The following is an 18,168-nucleotide window of genomic DNA, read 5'->3' as shown; positions in this document are numbered from 1 at the left end:
TCTTTTTTTTTTGTTAAACTTGTGGTCCTCCAGAGCACTTCTTGTCTGGTTGTATAAGTACTCAATACCTATGAGCTTACCTGAAAAAATACCATAATGACAAAAGCATAATAGAGAAATCAGAAGCAAAACTAAACTCCTAAACAATAACTGTACATTACATTAACACTAAAACTATCCTAAACTATTGTGCAAAACTTGGGCAAATATATGTGTTACAACTGACCAAATATATTCTTCAACACTAGATATACCTGTATATTTGCAAGGCTATTTGTAGTCAACCAGCTGCGTCCCAGTCACTATTTTAGAAAACAAAGAATATTAACTTTCATAATCAATAATAAAACTTCATACCAGGGACGAATCTGTTTAAGTGGAGGTGGAAACTCCAAGGATGTGGAACCCTTGGCACACCTGTACATTGGCAGGGTGTCCCCCCCTTCTTGATGATGCTCCCATCGGGTCTCTTTTTGAGTATTGGATCCAGCTCGAAGAGATAACAACAACACGTTAAAAACACATTATCACTTCAGTTTCCGTTTATTCGCACATCATCAAATACAGTACATGATCACTTGGCACTGGCAAGCAAATAAGAACGTTTTGATAAGGAAAACACAAGATTAATGACTTGGTATGTAACAATTAAATACTTACACATTATCTCTGGGGTAAAATATATCTCAAAAGGACTGAATAAAAAAACTATTATTCATTGTACTATTTAAAACAACTAGCCAGTACCCAAACTCAAGCAAGTAAAGAAAAACACTTTTAATGAGGCTACACAGAACATTAAATCAACAATGATTGTGGTTAGCCTCACTCGGTTAAGACTTAAAAAAAAAAAATTTTTTTTAAAACACTAAAAGCACAGAGAACTTTTAATCTTTATCTTTATCTTAGTATATATATATGATCTTTATTTCTGAGTCACACATATCTGCACAACAAATAGGCTTTTACGCCAATCGCGCAACATACTTGACCAACATCTATAACTTTTTAGGATCCGTTATTTTCATTAAAATACTATTGTCGGACTCATTTAATCGACACATGAATTTATACATCAGATTTCTTAGTAGCGCTTTAAAGTAAAGGTGGTTTTGTTTACCTTCTTAAAAAGTACAAAAATACGGAATATTTTTAAAATAACAGGGCTATAGCCTTAGTTGTGAAATAAACTCACCGTTTTCAATGACTTCTTTGGAGGCCGTACGTCTGAAAATCGCAGATTATCTTTCTTCTCGTCCGACGACGGTGTCACCGGCTTCGTTCCAAACTGTCCAGCGCGGTAGGAAGAACCATGCCAAGAAATGGGAGAACGCTATTGGCTGCCATTTCAAGAAATGGTGCGCCATTTCAAGAAATAAGAGAACGTTATTGGCTGCCATTTCAAGAAATGGAGCTGGCAGTTCAAGAAATGGGAGAACGCTATTGGCTGCCATTTCAAGAAATGGAGCTGGCAGTTCAAGAAATGGGAGAAAGAATTGGAGCTGCCAGTTAAAGAAATGGGAGCACGCTATTGGCTGCCTTTTCAAAGAATGAACCTCGACTATTACTCGCTCGCAGGCGCCAAGTGGCTGAGTGGTTAGCACGTCTGCCTCACAGTTCTGAGATAAAGGGTTCAATCCCGGGCTTTGGCCTTCCTGTATAGAGTTTGCATGTTCTCTGCGTGGGTTTCCTCCCACATGCCAAAATCGATTCTGGCTCACAAATGAGTTGTTTTTTTTATGTTACCAAGGCGCAAAAATGAATTTTCACCAATCAAAAAAAGTGAAATTTTCTAGAATTCAATTGGAGGTAAAAAATGAACATGATTATGATGATAGTTCAATAATAGTGCCCAGTGGGGAAAAGTTCGCTGCAGATCTAGACTGTGGAGTCCAGAAAAGAAATCTATCATTGGTGTCTTCAAATAGGTAGGATATGTATTGTAGCCGTAATATTATTTGTTGTTGTTTATTCGTGTGCAATTTATTTTAGTGTTGTGAAAATGGGGTGTTAAACCGAGGCTTATTGGACCTTTTAGTTTTCGAATGTGTTCGTGTGTCATTGCGCAGTCTAGCTGCAGTGATTTGCATAATAATACACGGGCACTTTTATTTCCAATACCAGAACCCTTGGTGAATTAGGAAGTTGTCTTTATAGTAGCGTAATAGGATCACGTAAACTATCCGGCATGCGTGTGTACTGTCATCGCGCACGCCATGTATGGAGAAAACGAGCGAGCATGACAAATTTGAACTGAAACGGCTGTTTTTGGATGGGAAAAACTAAGGGGCAGTTTACATGGTGACTCTGCGACACAAAGACGCAATGACTGAGTTGCGGACTCGCCTCGCGTGCACATGGTGTCGGCAAAGACGGAAGGCGAAGACGAAAAATTCTGAATCCTGCCTCCAAAGCGGAAGAATTCGATTACGGGGGGTTGAGGGGGGCTTCCTCGGCATACATATCAAAGGCTGCTGCGGCGCGAGATGGCGCCGTTAACGTCAGCACTTGTACACGTCACATTGTGCGTGCGCAGCGGTGCTTCTTAATATTAAAAACAGCAAATACTGTATGGTGGAATGTCGGCTTTAATTTACTGTTTTAATAATATTTTAAAATTAAATATGTTGAACGTTTCCATTTTTGTGCCTTTTTGAACAAAAGAAAAATGACATTGCTTCGAGTGGGCGGGCATATTTTTTTCCGGCTGAGGGAGCTTGGTGGGGTCAAAGTGCATCATTCTCTGTCGCTCTGTAAATCTGCACTGCCCCCTAGGGCCTGGCATGAATACTACATCGTTTTCATACGGAATTGCGACATTGTTCAAAGGGAGACGCAAATGCAAACGCAAATTTGAAATTTTTCGTATTCTCGGAGAGTCACCATGTAAACGGCCCCTAAAACAGACCCTCAGCACCCCCTGCTGTGAGTGATTTCCAGCGCCCCTGAACCAGCCCCCGCTGATGAAAATCTCTTGACTCTGCTTCAAAGTGCTTGTACCTCAGCACTTGTTTATTTTTATTCTTAATTAATACCTTGTTTTTATTCAGTCCATTACATTCAAATGTACTTTTCAAATTTTATCCCAATATTCAGAGGTGGGTAGAGCAGACAAAAATTTTCATCTAGTAGGAGTAGCGGAAAATGAGTGGAAAAGAAAGAGGAGCAGGATTGGCACATCGTGATCGTTCGCTTCCATTGTTTACGATGCTGTCATGCCGCACTAAAAATAGCGACGGCATGAAGTCCCTTCCTGATTATCCGAATGTTGTACGGAGACAGCAGTCCATATTGGGCGGCGCATAACATTACCCACCTACATTATCCGTCTAACAACTCACCCGGATTATAGGCATACTAGTGTAGCCGACATGCCGAATAGTCCAACTATTTACACGTTTAAGGCCATTACCCGTCCTAGTGTAGACCTAGCCTAAGTTGACCAAAGAGCTGGAGAAGCTGATCTGTGGCTCCAAACTGTTGGCCAACATCCGCCGACTGTCTTGACTACTTAAAGCGGAAGTTCAGAATTTTTTACATCAGGCTTAATCTTCAAGTTGGGAGGGGGGGTTAATTACTAAAAAATAATTAATCAGTTAATTAGTAAAAAAAATCATTTTCATATGTGAAAATATGGAGGAAGTCGGCGTGATGTCACAATGACGTCACCTCACTTAGCAACGTGTCGCCATTTTGTGAAGGGGGAACGCACAGCTAAACATTCCATAGAGAAACGTCTGAAATTAATATATTTCAGGTGTGTTTTGCGTCTTTTTTCCTAAAAACGTCTTAAACGTGGCTTACTATTATCACGAGTCACTGCTGACAGACGCGAGGAGGCGATGCAATTTAAAATTAGCGTTTATTGGCTTACAAAGCTGCCGATACAAAGTCGCAACTGATACTGTAGCTGGATAAACAAAGGAATGAGTTCGGAAACATCTAAAACTACCTCATAAAGTCACCCGGTAAGTTTACCTTTATATTTTACAAGGAATATGAACTGTGTGGAACTGTGAAAATAGGTAGTACATACGAAGTGATTATATCTGCTGTAACCGGTGATTCGGCTCCATGCATTATTTAGCCGTGAGCACGTCACGGCAAAATAACCAATTCCCACCAGGCCAATAATATACAGATTGACTAATCAGAGCAGTTCACGGCAAAAGAAAAATAACGCTTTGCGAGTTGCCGGTTACGGTAATAATAACCACTGCCTAGTCTATTGAATCCTAGCAGCTAATTGGGGCAAAAATTAACGTTTACTCACCAGTAATAAAATGTCGGCTGCAAACATAAATGTGCTTGGATTTAGGTTCCCACAGGCGAAAATAGTCCACGGAACCATCTTCTTTTACTGTTCCTCGATTAATTGCTCTCAGCCATTTGTTTCTCCTTTTCTTCTCATGTGGAAGAATGAAGAACTTCAAATGCAGCTCCGAACTCTTCCTTGTGTGACCACCCGCAACACAGCAACTTTTAGTCATTCCGACGGAAAAAAGACCGCAAATAAAATGAAAGTTAAATGCGTTTGTATTACAATGCAACTGCTTGTGACTCGTCTTTTGCCCCATTGTCAATAAGGCGACGCTTTGTTGTGGCTGGTGACATCATTAAATGCCCGGATGTCCGGCTTCCTCTATATCGCATATATGTGCATGCACGCCTCAATATCGCACTTCATGTTAGAAAGGCTTGTAACAAACACCATGTATATTCATGGTTCACGTTTTTAAATTGGAAACAATGGTCCAATATCTCACAAAGTGCATTTTTCCTTCGTGCTCTCATTTTAACAGCCGTTTGACAGGAACGAAGTACTGCGGTGGCCATTTTTGTAGTATTTTCGTCAACCCGTCGTTTGGTGAGAGCTGGTTGTGTTGTTTGCACCTTCGAAGGCATCATCTTTTCACTGGGATTCATTTTTTGATGCGACAGTGCAGCACAATAAAGCACCTGGAGCTCGGACGCTACCTCCCGACTCATTTGAATGGTGTTTGGCTGAATGTACACTTGTGTTCAGTCACCCCCCCCACACACACACACAAGGGGAACAGTACAGTCAACTTCCAGATCACCATCCCGAATGCAGTAAATCATTCCACTTCGGGTTGGGATTTGGTTTACGAGTGGTTCGTAGGTTATGTGCGTGAGCAACCGCTGTTTTTTGCACACCCCCACACATACAGGTACTCTGACTCTTCCTCATTGGGACTAGTAGTCGGTAGCATGTAAATATGTCATATGTCAATCATACAAAATTTTTTTATCCTTTACTATTCGCCCCAGACTTCTCCCGCAATCAGTTATTGAAGGGTTATTTATGATAAGGGTTGTGAGTGAACTGGGGGATATTGGAATACTTTATCACTTTCATGAAAAATTGGGAAGAAACCTTTTGAGCGTACACTGAGTGATAACTGTTAGTTTTCTATGTCCTTAGATAAGTGACACCTACCTAGCTTGTAATAAATAAAAGAATAAACCAAGAAGTAATCTCCGAGTTGGTCTTTGGGAAAGCGTTGAACAACGCTCCTAAATAAGATTGGAAAAAAAAAAAAAAATTCTCAAACTTTTTTGCTGAACATGACAATCCTGGATAAGTTTTTTAGATATCAGGGTTTACCTTATTCCGAGGTGCGGTTGTGACTACAACACAGGCATACTGTATTATCATGACACATCTAACAAGCTACTTTTTACTGTGATCTCGCGGAGACCTGGAGAAACTGAAGGTACACCCAGAAGAGGCTCCACTTTGTTTTCAACTCCATGAAGGCAAGGGCGCCAGCAAGCGAGGAATGCTGATGGTAGGCTCTATCAACACTTGTCCCATTAACAATTGCAGTCTACCTTTCTTATATGTGTATATCTCAATCAAATTTACTCTATTTGCGACTTTGAGATACAGCTTGGAGTTTCCAAAGCAAACAAAAAGATGGGTTGCCCGGAGGAGTTCTGAGCCAATAGCGCAGACATTCAGATAGAATTTGGTGGCGCGTGTCCTGGAAAGACTGCAGGATTCATCAGTGAAATTTGCTTATCCAGACTTTTATTTCAAGCCTCCAACTGCAATTCCCCAAACCATTGCAGGCATTGAAAGGCCTGATAAAGAAAAAGTCATTTTACAACATGACAGTAGATTTCAAAAATAAGTAGGCTGACATTTTCCTTTTTTTTTTTTTTTTTTTTTTAAATAGATATTTTTTGAATGTACAACAATAAAAAACACACACATATCGTCTTGTTTGTGAAATGTTAAGGTTTAAAAGATCACAAGTTACGGGTATGTAGGAATTGTACTTAGAACAATTGCAGAGCATATTCAGCTTCCCTAAAACCATTGTAGTTCCCACTGACGGAAGTGTACGTGTCACCGATGCAGGGGAAGACACACGATGGAAGAACACGTCGCTGGCCTCTTTCCAAATGTTCGCCTTTCAACGCCCACTCAAGAACAACCCTATATGATACCAATTGGAGTTACCTAAAACAAAACAAAAAACCATCATACATGGTGATACAAAAAGAAAGTGCGAAAATCATCATGTGATAGATCAAAAGTATATGGCGGAAAACACTCTGGTGACTTAAAGTTCTGCTCTGAGACCCCCAATTTGGCCAAATTTCAAAATTGTCCAATATGCACGTGTGATAACTCATTGGAAAGCTTAAAATCTCAATTTTCTGGGGGAAGAAAAATTTTGAACAGGAAGTCATTAAAAAAAAAAATTAAACAGCAAAACCCTAACTGGAGGTGAGAGCATCCAACATTATTAAAGACGCCATGATTTTAACAGGTATTATCGCGTACTTACCTCTTTTCGATCCAAAAACTCCATGTAGCATGTATCACCAAGTGTCAAGACACAGCTGTGAATGGCTAGGGCCGGATTTTGGGGGGATTTTATGGGTGAAACATGGTTAATATACGTAACAAGGGTCGCGATTCAGAAATCGCAGACATCAATTCTGGGAATTTTGCTCACCTTTCTTGTTGTCATTTTGACGCCACTGGGTGAGATCTTGCATGGAGCCCCAGATCGAGGGAGATTATCAGTGGTCTTGTATGTCTTCCATTTTCTAATAATTGCTCCCGCAGTTGGTTTCTTTACACCAAGCGAAGAGTTACAGAAAACGTTTGGCCTCTGTTATTGCCAACAAAGGGTACATAACAAAGTATTGAGATGAACTTTTGGTATTGACCAAACACTTATTTTCCACCATGTTTGCAAATAAATTCTTTAAAAATCAAACAATGTGATTTTCTGTTTTTTTTTTTCTCCACAGCCCCATTGAGTTCTGGAGGAAGGTCCTTAGTGTCCTGTTGATGTTATACAGCTTCAAGCATTCCAGTATCCATGTGTGTGGCATTGAGTCATAGGCTTTCTTGTAGTCTATCCAGGCAGTGCACAGGTTGGTGCTCCTGGCCTTGCAGTCTCTGGCGACTGCCCTGTCCACCAATAGCTGGTGCTTGGCTCCCCTGGTGTTATTGCCAATCCCTTTCTGTGCCCTGTGCATGTATTGCTCCATGTGCCTGCTTATTATTTATCCGCGATGATGCCTGATAGGAGCTTCCATGTTGTGCTGAGGCAGGTGATAGGCCGGTAGTTGGATGGTACTGTTCCCTTCTGGGGGTCCTTCATGATGAGGACTGTCCGACCTTGGGTTAACCACTCTGGGTGGGCCCCCGACTTCAGCAGCTGGTTAATTTGTGCTGCTAGGCATTCATGGAGCGCAGTTAGCTTCTTAAGCCAGTAGGCATGAAACTTTTTGGGCCCTGGAGCTGTCCAGTTCTTCATTTTGGACAGTCTTGTCTGGACGTCTGCTGTTGTGATGACTACTGGGTCTTGTTCTGGGATGTTGTGATGTACTGACGGCGGGTCTGCCAGCCATTGGGCGTTAGTGTTGTGAGACGCCTCTTTATCCCAGATACTCTTCCAGTATAGTTCAGTCTCAGCCCTGGGTGGATCTGCTGTGATCTTGCTACCCTGCCACTGAGAGTAGACCTTAGCTGGATTATTGGAGAACATAGTGTTTATTCTCCTGGCCTCTACTTCTCCTGTGTACCTCTTGAGGCGGATAGCTTGGGTTGTATATATATATACATATATATATCAGTGGCTCTTAACCTGGGTTCAATTGAACCCTAGGGGTTCGGTGAGTCAGTCTGAGTGGTTCGGTGGAGCCTCTGCCGCTGAGGTCAAGACACACCAACTCGTCATGTCTATACGTAATTGCATGCCCCATCTAGCTATCACTGGCTGCAGATGATCACGTGACATTGCTTGGCCAATCAGTGCTGCGAGGAATTTAGTGCACTCAGGAGTGATCCAGTGTGTGGATGTCATCGTAGTACGTTGTTTAATTACTTTGTACAAATTTTAATCCATATTAACTATGGCGAGCAAAAAAGAAAGTGGTCGGACGGATATGTACAGTATGGATTCCCATGTATCACGGGACGGGAGTCCGTGTCCTATCTGCATGCCAAATTGAGCAGCTCTAGCCTTGCACCAGCAAAACTAAAGGAGCACTTCGAGTAGGTGCATGGACATGGAGAATATACGAACACAACACTTGCTGTATTGAAGGTGAAGAGTACGGTGGCCCTGAAGTGCAAAACACAACGGCAAATTAAAAAACACAAAAACAAATGAAAAAACAAAACGCCAAGTCTCATAACAAAATAAATTGAAAAACCCAACACTAAATAAAAAAATACAACTCCAAATCACATAACAAAATAACAAATTAAAAACACGACGCCAAATTAAAAAACACAACTGCAAATCACAAAACAAAAAAACAAATTAAAAAACACAACGACAAATCACAAAACAAAAAAACTAATTAAAAGACACAACGGCAAATCACACAACAAAATAACAAATCAAAAAACACAATGACAAATCCGAAATGAAATTACATTAAGGCAACTGGAAAAGGTAGGGACCAGTCAAAATGTTAACTGATCGCTGATTGGAAGAATCCACCGGAAAGCGTAATACTGATGAAGAAGGAAATTTCTCCGCTTCTGGCGGGGAATTTCAAAATGAGCCTTACCGAAGATGCGATCATGGCTGCCGCTATAAAAGAATATTTTTATTCGGGGCATACGTATTAAGTCCTATTGGACATACTCGCAGAAGGTTTGTGAGACGCACGTACCACTCCATGGGGCCAAATTACATCAGGCACGTGGATGGCTACGATAAACCCTTTGGCCTGGCTCTGGGTGTATGGATTCTCGAGAAGAATAATGTGGCTGGCTTGTGGCGCAACAAACAACAATCCATCTGTAATCGCGTGCAATTCTATTAATTACGTCACGAGTCTTTGTGCCATCCCAATGAGAATGCGAACAGACCTCGGCACAGAAAATGGGACAATGGCAGTAATACAATGTGCCCTCCGTCAACGCCATAGATTTATGCCGGCTCATCCACTCACCGTTATGGATCATCAATCGGCAATCAGCGGATTAAATCCTGGTGGTCGTTGTTCAGAACAAGGTTAGTGTGTATATGAGAAGAACACAGCATTTTAAACAAAATTGTGTATACCAAAAGCGAGTCATTCAAATTATAATCTTTTTTTTTAAATTCACCTCATATAAGGGTTAATTATTGCCACATAAAATCTTATGTATCCCCATGTCTCAGTTTTGGATAGACTTCTTTGGAGAGCTGAGAGACTGGAAGTTTCAGTGGAAGCCACGAACTGCCTGCTAGGATTTTGCTTCAGTGATGTTGTACAAAAAGACCTGGATGAATGCAAGGACCATTGGAACAAGCACAGGATTCGTCCAAGCGGTTGCCCCATAGGTAATTGTTTCATGTTGAATTGTATCACATTTTACGTCATAAAATATACTCATTATTAGTCTATCAAAGTGTGTGAATTGTATACATGGGTAAAGCAACTTAAGAATAAGTGCTCTCTACCCGTTTACTATTCCATCACCTGAGCAGCAATTATTTGGGACTCTGTAATATATCAAAGTACAGTTAAATGATTCCATCAGAACTGACTTTCCAAAAAAAATGGGGGAAACACTGTCAGTTTAAACTTAAATAGTAGTGATGTCTAAGATTGATGTCTAATTTGATCTGTGTAAGGAAACCTTATTCATATTTTTTCATTTTGCATGTATGGTTCCAGAGACAGTGGAGAGAGAACTGGATGCGTTTCCTGAGGCAAGGCAAACCGTAGGCTTGTGCAACGACCCAAATATTGAAGAATACCTGCAGCATGCTGCTCAGCAACATTGACTACAGCAGCCACAGGACTGGAAGTCACCCACAGAAATGTATTTTACTCTGAAGGAAATAGCTGGGTTATAGTATTTTTGAAACTCGCTCATAGTATGACTTTTCTTTCCTCACAATAAACTTGCTATGGTAACATTTTACCTGGTACTTATTATGAAACCCAAAAGTTAAGCACAAAGAAGTTTACATTTTTGGCCACTTCCGAGTAAATGTATTCGCCCTGGTCTTTAAATTATTGTCCTCATGGCACTGTATTGTGGTCAGTGCATTTAGTAGTTAATTTCTGTATGTATTGGCTGACTTGAAAATATACAGTTAATGAATACCATTTTCCAGTACATGCATAGCAACATGGAAGGTTTAAAAACATATATACTAGAAAAATGAGTTAAAAATTAAGTCTGGGACTCTCAATGAAAACTTTATTAAATATTTAACATTTACCTGAAAAATCATGAGAAAAAAATAAAGCTAGGTGCTTCTCAGAACTTTAGTACCAGTTTCTGCCAAATGTCCTACATCGGCGAAACGTTCTACATGAGTCGAATTTGACACCCAAAGTACTACCTTGCACTCTCAACTTTTGTTTGGATGCATACAGGCAGAACGTACAAAAAAAAATGCCTTAAGAAAACAAATGTAGTAATAATGACAGTTTAAATACGCTACGTGACTAATGTGGTCAACTGCTTTAAAGCTAACACAGAAAAACACGATGGTAAAAAGTATGAAAGGGTAATACATGCAAAAAGTATTTTTGAGGCAATGAAAAGGTACTAAAAAACAAAAGTATTTACTCGCCCCTTCTCACCGATGTGCGCATGCGTGCCAATGCTTGCGCAAGCGCGCTGAGCATTGTGTAGGACGTTTCGCCGCGTAGTAAGGAATCGCCGAACACCGGTCAACAGTACCTGGTGAGTACTGGCTTATTAATAAACAGAATAACAAACACTAAACAGACAAGGCCACATTTGAGCCCACAACCTCAGAACTCTTAAGGTGCAGGGGGTTACTACTTGGCTAACATGCAGTAGTGCAAAAAGACTTAGACAAATCCTAAACTCTGAGTGCCATTGACAATGATAGACGTATAATCACGTGGCTCTTTTCATACTTCTGCAGTGAATTTAAATATCACCAGCAGACATATAATCCATTTAAAATAGGTGGGGTGACAGAATGAACATCCATTCCTTTGCTAACCCTCCCATTTCAATAGATTTGACATCTAGCGTCTTCAATGGCAGTGAGTTGTTACTTTAAAAATTTAATAGGATGTTTCTCAAAACGTCATGCAAAAAACATTGTAAATACAGTACATTAAAAACACCCAAATCCAGGTGGATTCTGGATTCCAAAGTCCGTGTTTTGCTTTAAGACACCATGTGTGTCTAAAATAAAGCTTACAATGTATTGTCACAAGTGTTGGCGAGTGGAACCGTGAGTGTCAAGAACTCGATGCGTGGAAAGGCTGCTGGAAATGCTGCTAACCCTGTAGTAAACATCAGAACTTCTTCCAGAGAAACGGCTGCAACTTTCTCTGAAATAAGAATGGCAACAATGCAGTGGATTATTTGATTGGCATGCATTACGCAATGCTTTTATTCCCAAAATGAAAGTGCATAATTAGGACATGTCAAGGAAATCTTATTAAGGCCTGGTAACCGAATAAATAATGTTAGCTTTCTCTGGTAAACGTATGTATCGTTTTACAGAGGTAAAGAAAGTCATACTGCACTGTTTTACTTACTCGAAGGCCGTTCTGCGTCATTGACATTGGAAACCTCTTGAAGCCTGAGTCTTGCAACAGCCGCTGCAAAAATTAGGTAAAGATTCCACCAACAGCCTTCCACAGGTCTGGCAATGCATTATACTTCAAGAATTCAGTTGTGTTTTACGTATTTTTGGCTAAATGTTGAACTTCAACCAAAAGCGAGCTGTAACTATCTCTGCTGGTAGGTGCCGTCTTGCAGTCAAGTCTTCCTTCTTGTCCAATCAACGATGAGCGTACGGTTTCCGGTGGATTCGTCCAATCAGCGATGAATTAACATTTTGACTGGTCCCTACCTTTTCCGGTTGCCTTAATGTAATTTCATTTTGGATTTGTCGTTGTGTTTTTTTAATTTGTTTTTTTGTTTTGTGATTTGCAATTGTGTTTTTTAATTTGGCGTTGTGTTTTTTAATTTGTTTTTTTGGTATGTTTTTTGCAGTTGTGTTTTTTTTAGGGGTGTCAAACGATTAAAATTTTTAATCAAGTTAATTACAGCTCAAAAGTTAATTAATCGTAATTAATCGCAATTAATCGCAATTCAAACCATCTATAAAATATGCCATATTTTTCTGTAAATTATTGTTGGAATGGAAAGATAAGACCGAGATGGATATACAGTGCCTTGCAAAAGTATTCGGCCCCCTTGAGTCTTGCAACCTTTCGCCACATTTCAGGCTTCAAACATAAAGATATGAAATTTAATTTTTTTGTCAAGAATCAACAACAAGTGGGACACAATCGTGAAGTGGAACAACATTTATTGGATAATTTAGACTTTTTTAACAAATAAAAAACTGAAAAGTGGGGCGTGCAATATTATTCGGCCCATTTACTTTCAGTGCAGCAAACTCACTCCAGAAGTTCAGTGAGGATCTCTGAATGATCCAATGTTGTCCTAAATGACCGATGATGATAAATAGAATCCACCTGTGTGTAATCAAGTCTCCGTATAAATGCACCTGCTCTGTGATAGTCTCAGGGTTCTGTTTAAAGTGCAGAGAGCATTATGAAAACCAAGGAAGACACCAGGCAGGTCCGAGATACTGTTGTGGAGAAGTTTAAAGCGGGATTTGGATACAAAAAGATTTCCCAAGCTTTAAACATTTCAAGGAGCACTGTGCAAGCCATCATATTGAAATGGAAGGAGCATCAGACCACTGCAAATCTACCAAGACCCGGCCGTCCTTCCAAACTTTCTTCTCAAACAAGGAGAAAACTGATCAGAGATGCAGCCAAGAGGCCCATGATCACTCTGGATGAACTGCAGAGATCTACAGCTGAGGTGGGAGAGTCTGTCCATAGGACAACAATCAGTCGTACACTGCACAAATCTGGCCTTTATGGAAGAGTGGCAAGAAGAAAGCCATTTCTCAAAGATATCCATAAAAAGTCTTGTTTAAAGTTTGCCACAAGCCACCTGGGAGACACACCAAACATGTGGAAGAAAGTGCTCTGGTCAGATGAAACCAAAATTGAACTTTTTGGCCACAATGCAAAACGATATGTTTGGCGTAAAAGCAACACAGCTCATCACCCTGAACACACCATCCCCACTGTCAAACATGGTGGTGGCAGCATCATGGTTTGGGCCTGCTTTTCTTCAGCAGGGACAGGGAAGATGGTTAAAATTGACGGGAAGATGGATGCAGCCAAATACAGGAACATTCTGGAAGAAAACCTGTTGGTATCTGCACAAGACCTGAGACTGGGACGGAGATTTATCTTCCAACAGGACAATGATCCAAAACATAAAGCCAAATCTACAATGGAACGGTTCAAAAATAAACGTATCCAGGTGTTAGAATGGCCAAGTCAAAGTCCAGACCTGAATCCAATCGAGAATCTGTGGAAAGAGCTGAAGACTGCTGTTCACAAACACTCTCCATCCAACCTCACTGAGCTCGAGCTGTTTTGCAAGGAAGAATGGGCAAGAATGTCAGTCTCTCGATGTGCAAAACTGATAGAAACATACCCCAAGCGACTTGCGCTACAAAGTATTAACGCAAGGGGGCCGAATAATATTGCACGCCCCACTTTTCAGTTTTTTATTTGTTAAAAAAGTTTAAATTATCCAATAAATTTTGTTCCACTTCACGATTGTGTCCCACTTGTTGTTGATTCTTGACAAAAAATTAAAATTTTATATCTTGTGTTTGAAGCCTGAAATGTGGCGAAAGGTTGCAAGGTTCAAGGGGGCCGAATACTTTTGCAAGGCACTGTATACATTCAACATATGGTACATGAGTACTGTATTTCTTTATTATAACAATAAATCAACAAGATGGCATTACCATTATTAACATTCTGTTCATGCGATCCATGGATAGAAAGACTTGTAGGTCTTAAAAGATAAATAAAAATAATAAATAAAATGTATACATATATAAATAAATAAAATATATAAATATTTCTAAAAATTTATAGAAAATAAATAAAAGATAATAACTCGTACAAGTCATAAAAATTTTATATTAAAACCCCTCTTCATGTTTTCGTTTTAATAGAATTTGTAAAATTTTCAATCAAAAAATAAACTAGTAGCCCGCCTTTGTTGATGTCAATAATTACTTACACAATGCTTATGGATGCTGAAGCCTATAAAATCAGTCATACCCAAGCGCCAGCAGAGGGCGGCAAAACTCCGAAAAACACAACAAGTACACCTTTCATTTTGCTGTGCTTTTAATATGTCAGAGCGGGGCATTTGTGCGTTAATTGCGTCAAATATTTTAACGGGATTAATTTTTAAAAAATTAATTACCGCTCGTTAACATGTTAATTTTGACAGCCCTAGTTTTTTTATTTGGCGTTGTGTTTTTCAATTTGTTATTTTGTTATGTGATTTGACGTTTTGTTTTTTAATTTGTTTTTTTGTTATGTGATTTGCAATTGTGTTTTTTAATTTGGCGTTTTTTTTATTTGTTTTTTTTTTGTTATGTGATTTGCAGTTGTTTTTTTTTATTTGTTTTTTTGTTCTGTGATTTGGCGTTTTGTTTTTTAATTTGTTATTTTGTTATGTGATTTGCAGTTGTGTTTTTTTAATCAGGCGTTTTGTTTTTTAATTTGCCGTTGTGTTTTTTAATTTGCCGTTGTTTTTCTTTTATTTGCCGTTGTGTTTTTTAATTTGCCGTTGTGTTTTGCACTTCAGGGCCACCGTAGAAGAGAGCCAGATTCGAGGATTAGTCCACTCTGCTTTTGGATTTGTTGTGGTGACCCTTTATTATGACATAATTCAATCACGAAGCTTATGTCTATATTTGGCCGAGCGTTTTCCTGCTACGTCACAGTCACGTGACAGAGACACTTGGGAGCTGTGTGCGTTCCGGCTGAGTTAGAGTTCCTAGCAAGTCACAAGAGACACATGAGCTGCCGAGCACGGCAACAAGACTCCATCCAACGTCTTACCGCCACATTGTACCCATTAACAAATCAGTCCTAAACGCAACACAACCGGTGAAGTTGCGTACCTAATCGCAAAGCAGGTATGTCATTTTTTGTGAGTTCATGCACTATGTTGGTTTTGTTCTGCACGGGTCATCTTGTGCACCAGGAGAAAAACGATGTCTTGAATTGGAATTTAAAAAAATATATATATATATTTTACACATTAGCCATTACAAGGAGCATGAATGCCCTCTAGTGAAGAAAAAACATTTCCACCATGAAATGAAAATAATCATTTTGCCGCTTTTCCATGGTCTATCAGTGCGAAATAAAAACAGAGCTTGAAACCCGGGCTATTGAGTCACGTTGACTCTATGTCAAACAGTTTAATTTTTACAGCGCTTTAAAGACGTCACGTGACTGAACAGGCCACCGTGAATATAGGACTTCCTTCCTCTTTTCAAAAGTTTTCTAATTCTCTTAATGAATAGGAGATGGTGACACACAATTCAGGAACAACGACAAAGCAATCTAAGCTATCAGTCTAATTAAAAACAAAATACATTTAAGAAGAAAAGAACAAATAAAAGCGAATGTCCTCAAGTGTCTTCCCGACCCTCCAATGCATAAACTTATTTCAAATGCAAATAGGAAAGTACTCACTTTTTTTTTTTACTTAATTAAAAGTACAAAAGTACTTGCTTTAAAATTACCTTATGAAATTACGTTATTGACATTATATTAGTGTTAGATGCAGTGTCAGTGTTTATTTATTTTTTTTTTTTTTTATTTATGAAGCATTGACTTGTGACAGGTAGATTTTCTTCAGTATTTGACACCAATCCATAGGAAAAATGTTCACGCAATGCATTTTGAATTGGCTCTGGAAAACATTGTCAAAGTTCTACTTGTACAGTGATTTGTATTGACAGCAGGCCCGGAGTGACTAATCGGGAGCTTCTGGACGATTCCAGAAGGGCCGGCCGGCCAGATGGGCCGGTCCGGGTTTTATTAAAAAAAAAAAAAAAAAAAAAAAAAAATTACACTGTTATCATTTTTTGTTTGGTATTTATTTGTGACAGTGTCACTGAGTATAACTTACATTCTGTTACCGCTGTCCCTGTGGGCCGTCTTAAAAAAAAAAAAAAAAAAAAAAAAAAACTATTTTTTTTTTCCAGACTCATCCTCACGTGAGCAGACGAAAAATACAGCATGCAGCTCCGCCCCCTAATTGTAGTCTGTATTGAGCCAAATTAGCTGCTAATTCGGTGCTCGGATGGATAAAAAGAGCAAGGGTGTCGCTGAAAAATAAGAATTAAAAAGAGAAAAGCACTCGTGAAAGAATCGGCAAAATGCGCAAAAATAGCTGTTTTTTTTCATGCAACGACCTTGCTGCCTCAAACTACAGAGGATTACAACGAAAGTGGTAAGGCCAGATGGCGAATAAAATGCAACTTGCACCGTGTGATACGACAATATGTAATTGTGGAAACTTTGGCTTCTTGTAGCACCTCACAAGGGATATGTAGCAGCAAGCATTAGCCATAATGAACACACCACAGGTGCAGAGCTGGAAGGTAGGATTGCCATGTCGTTCAGCGAGTTAACATTAGAATTAATGTAATCATTTACGTGGCGTTTTTAAAGTGGAAATGGAAAATGGATAATAGTATCATTAGAAGTTGTTACAATGTGCAATACGTATTCTTTATTTTTCACATTGTTATGTTGCTATGTTTGTTTTATCTGTAAGCACTCATTTTGTTAATATTTGATGTTGCAGAAAAGGTCTTATTGATTCATTTATTTTAGGGCTGTCAAAATTATCGGGTTAACGGGCGGTAATTAATTTTTTAAATGAATCACGTTAAAATATTTGACGCAATTAACGCACATGCCCTGCTCAGACAGATTTAAATGACAGTACAATGACATGCCCACTTGTTAATTGTGTTTTATGGAGTTTTGCCGCCCTCTGCTGGCGCTTGGGTGTGACTGATTTTATAGGATTCAGCACCCATGAGCATTGTGTAAGTAATTATTGACATCAACAATGGCGGGCTACTAGTTTATTTTTTGATTGAAAATTTTACAAATTTTATTAAAACGAAAACATTAAGAGGGGTTTTAATATAAAATTTCTATAACTTGTACTAACATTTATCTTTTAAGAACTACAAGTCTTTCTATCCATGGATGGCTTTAACAGAATGTTCATAATGTTAATGCCATCTTGTTGATTTATTGTTATAATAAACAAATGCAGTCCTTATGTACCTTATGTTGAATGTTTATATCCATCTTGTGTCTTATCTTTCCATTCCAACAATAATTTACAGAAAAATATGGCATATTTTATAGATGGTTTGAATTGCGATTAATTACGATTAATTTTTAAGCTGTAATTAACTTGATCAAAAATTTTAATCGTTTGACTGGCCTAATTTATTTTTCAAATGTATCATTTAATATAGTTTTTTTTTTAAAATCCATTTTTAAATTTGTTCAAAATATGTTGTGTTGCACTTGTTAAAATAGAGCCACCTTGTTAAACAACCATTACCTGCACTGAATTGGAATACACAGAATTACAGTACACGGCTTTAGAGAACACTGAACTTAACACGTGTATGCATAATGACATAATTTTAAATGAGTGGGCCGGTCTGAGGCATGAAATTCCAGGGCCGAAAATGAGTCCCACTCCGGCCCTGATTGACAGTCATGTAATTCATA

Source organism: Corythoichthys intestinalis, chromosome 13, assembly GCF_030265065.1.
Source record: "Corythoichthys intestinalis isolate RoL2023-P3 chromosome 13, ASM3026506v1, whole genome shotgun sequence".
NCBI classification, from domain to species: Eukaryota; Metazoa; Chordata; class Actinopteri; order Syngnathiformes; family Syngnathidae; genus Corythoichthys; species Corythoichthys intestinalis.
The sequence above is the reverse complement of the archived record's forward strand: the minus strand, read 5'-3'. Positions refer to the sequence as shown.